Source organism: Pinus tabuliformis, chromosome J (genome assembly GCF_031772625.1).
Source record: "Pinus tabuliformis cultivar Carrire ecotype Pingquan chromosome J, CPIR1, whole genome shotgun sequence".
NCBI lineage: Eukaryota > Viridiplantae > Streptophyta > Pinopsida > Pinales > Pinaceae > Pinus > Pinus tabuliformis.
In genome coordinates this window covers 951,690,524-951,694,903 of record NC_142295.1, presented here as the reverse complement: position 1 = coordinate 951,694,903, position 4,380 = coordinate 951,690,524, and positions in this window count along the sequence as shown.

Sequence of the window (4,380 nt, the reverse complement as noted above, 5' to 3'; positions counted from 1 at the left end):
TTGGGGAGGTGGAATGGGATAAAGTGTGTTCATCACTTCAAACATTTCAGTATCCCGTAGAGAAAATATTGCATATCATTTCTTGAAATAGAACCTAAGCATTATTTATCCCTCAATCTTGTTAATACTTGGAAAATGAGACCAGTCATAACTCTACTATAAAGGTGGATAAAAAACCAAAAAAATAACCAACTTTAATTATTAAATTACATTGAAAATGTAATTTAATTTGATTTAATCTTTATTTCCTCATGTTTTGAGGAAAAAAATGTAATTTTCATTAATTGAATGAAAATTACATTCTGCAAATGCACTTCTATGAATTGAAAAAACCATATATGTCACCCCCCAAAAAGAAAAAAATATCAACAGCCTGTATACCTCATTTTTTCATTCATAAGAGGTATTCAAGATACTCTCATAGTACTAGAAACAAAATAAAGATAGGTTTGTTTTAACAAACCTATCAAGTTTGTTGTAAACTTGTTACAAAAATTACACAAATATGTTTATATAAGTTGTTCATCAAAATATCTATATATCGACCGAAACAAAATAAATAAAAGCATGGATTTAATTAATAGGATGCTCCTGTTGTAGAACCTCTATTAAGAGCCTACGGTAGTATTCACAAGATGTCTCCCTTATCCATTATTTTATCTTCCAAGTACCCATAGCCTATCGAGTGCCTTCTTTAGAAAGGGTCATCCATTCATTTTTTTTTCCTTATAGATATGATGACATGAAATTCTGTCCAAAACATGTTTAAGTTGTAAAATTTCTTCTAAAATAGGTGTCATTGTATGCTCATGACATCTTTGTACATTGTTGAACCAATTTATCAATATCATAGAGTCACCAAAAATCTAAAAATGCAGGACATTTTTCTCAATAGCAAAAATAAGTAGGAGCATAAGTCTAAGAATTTCAGCATATTTATTTGATCCTCTACCTAGTCCACTTTGGAAATTGAAGAAATTATTTTCCTAGATACAAATAACACACCCCACCCCCCCGCCCACATTTGCCCCCTTGTAAAGAGGCCCCATCAAAGTAGGCTCAGGGGATTGATCAGTCTATCTCTTTAGAAATGATGTTTCTCACATTTTGAATTGACATTGTCTCAAGAAGAAGCGAAAAATTACTAAAACCTTTGCAACCACATTGTCAGGAGAAGATGGCTTGTATTAAAATATGTCCTTATTCTGAGAGTGCCAACTACCCCATTTAGTGAGACAAGGAAGCCTTCTAAGTTCCTTAGGGGAGACCCCCTCCCACCATAGTTTCCAAGCATCATTCAAAGACTCTCCCTTCTAGCTTTGCACAAACCCTAGATTAATTTTGATCAAATCCCATACCCTTATAGCAAAAAAACATAAGAGGAATAGATGATCCATTGATTCCTCTTAATTCTTACATAACACACACCATCTAGTGTAAACCATACTCTTATTTTCTAAATGGTCCCCTCTAGGGATCTTGTTATGTAGGACACGCCATTGAAAATATATTTGCTTTTATTAGACAATTAAGCTTCCATAGTTTCTTCAACCACCATTCCAACACCACAGGTTTCCAGTTTTCAGTGATATGCAAATACCATGTTTTGGGTGTGTACTCACTTGATAATGAATGTACCCATGGAATAGCATATTCTCTATCTCGTATGTGAACATGGTATGTGTTTAGAGCTAAAACATAATTATGCCAAAGGTTTGAAAACTTTTCATGTGAATTTAACTTATGTGCAAGCATCTATCCCTAATTCCATATAGAGGTATGAGTGTCATGAACCACTTGATTTAAAGTATTTATGCCCCTGAAATTTAGTAGCAAAATTTTTTTCTCTAGGAAGTTGATAGTGCTCCCCACATCCCACCCAAGGTTCAATGCCTAACTTTACCTTAGACCCATTACCAACCTTCCAAGCTATGCCCTCCTAAATTACAGAAAACGAAGATAATACAACTTTATAGATTGTTGATATTTTAGGCCTCTTTTTGTTCGTCTGTTGTATCCATTCTTCTAAAGAGAAGGGGAAATTATATTTTCTATACACAATTTCCTTCCACAAACTTTTAGTTGAAATTAACCTCCAGCCTACCTTCACTCCAACACCTTAAAGAAGGATAGATGGTTTTTTAAGCCCCATCCACCCCATATATTTGGCAAAAATATCTTATCCCATTTGAGCCAAGAGAAGATACATCCTTCTTTGGAATCAAGCCATAAGAAATGACAACATATTTTTTTAATGGAATTTAAGACTCCTTCCAAGATCCATGATAACGACATCCAAAAAATAGGAATCACCTAAAGAATTGATTTTATCATAACCAATCTACCAACTCTAGAGAGCAACGTATAACTCCACACCTTAAATCTTCTCTAAATATTTGCAATGAGCCAATTTCAATAAACCTTTTTGTAATCATTTGGTTTTAGATGGAAACCCAAACACTTTAATCCATCATTAAATTTATTTGAATGGAAAGGAAATAAATTTTGAACATTGATTGATTCATCCATGGAAATGCCAAGCAGGGAGATAATTGATTTAAGAGAATTTATTTGCATATTTGCAGCCTTCTAAAACAATGTTAATGCATATTTAATAGCACAAATATCATGTCTTGAACCATCACAAAATAGTAAAATTTCATTACAAATAATAAGTGTGTAATGGCCAAATCTTCATCCACCCAAGCGCCTCTTAAATCACCCCTTCTTTTTGCATCTGCTAAAAGCCTACTCAGACCTTCTCCCACTAATGAGAAAAAGAGGGGAGACATGGGGCATCCCTATGAAAGGAGGCAGATGTAGATTAGTTTATCAGCATAGCAAAGGACATCGATGTAATACAACTCATCACCCAATTTATGGAAGTACTTCAAAGCCCAAATGAGTAAGGAGAAGATGGAGGTAAACCCAACTGACTCTGTCATATGCTCCTAAGAGGTTGATTTTGAGTATGAATGCTTTAATTTTCCTTCACTTTAGACTATGGAGCCCTTCCTATGCAACCTCAATGGCTTCAAGGATATACCTTCCCTCCAAGCTAAAGGCGAATTGTTCCTTTGAGATATAATTAGATAGAATTGGCTTCAGCCTATTTGTAATGATTTTTGTGATTACTTTGTATATGAAATTGCATGATGAGATAGGCCTAAATTCATCAAATGAATGAGGGGCTTTAGATTTTGGGATGAGAGCAATAAATGTTATCTTTCTTTCTTTAAACATAATAATTTATTGAATTATTAGCAATTTTGAAACTTAAATGTTTATATATAAAAAGTGATAAAACACTACATAAATATTACACATTCATAAGCTATCACTTACAAAATACCTCTTATAATAATAATTACTATCAATATCACTCACTAAAAGTACCTTTTCTGTAGAAAATTGCACTTGTGCACTAAATTGCATGTTGATTTTAACAAAAACGCCTTAAGTTACTTACACTGAAATCTTTTAATTGTTTTTTACATTTTGCATTTGCAAATAGATTTTTAGTAGAGTTATACTAAATTAAGTGAAATTTATTGTTTTGAGAATATTATTTTAATATTTTGAGATTAATCAAAATGCCTGTATGAGTGAAATTTCTCAAATTATGATTGCAGCTTTGAAATTCACAATATGAAAGGATATTGAGAATATTCTAGTTAATTCTATTAAAATAAAGTGTCAACTGAACTAAGGTGGGTTTTATGATATATCTCAATATTTGTGTTGAGTTAGATCTTAATCGAGGTTTTTCTATAGAATAAAATGATTCTTAAGTTGGATAATTATTAGACCAAAAATTTTGAATAATAAAATACAATATTTTTTCAACAAACAAGACACATTTACTATATACTTCTCTACAAACATGGCCTCATCTTCCAAGAAAGAAAGAATCAAAGCAATGACAAATAATTAGTAATATCCAAACAACAAAAGTCTAATGAAGTATATTGAACAAAGGAGGATTTAGAAACAAAAAGGTTTAGAGATAGAAAGGGATGATGATGTTAGTTTAGAAAATATGAATCTAAGGTAGCCTCTCTTTGATAGTGAATTAAGAGAATAAGCACCAATTATACATCAGTACTTTTGTCAATACGGTAGTTATGAATACCTTGTCATGAAGGAGGGAAGAGAGAATATGAATTCAAAAGTTGTAGCTTATACAAGGGGAAATCATGTCTTCTTAATAGTGTGCAATGTGCATTCATACGATCCAATAAAGAGATAGTAAGAAAATGAAAATTAATCAAGATATGAGAAAAAAATTGGAATGATGAAAAGGCAAGGGTGATTATTAATGAGTTGACCACACACTCAACAAGCTACTCGCCCATAATTATTAAAAACCCCAATAACTAT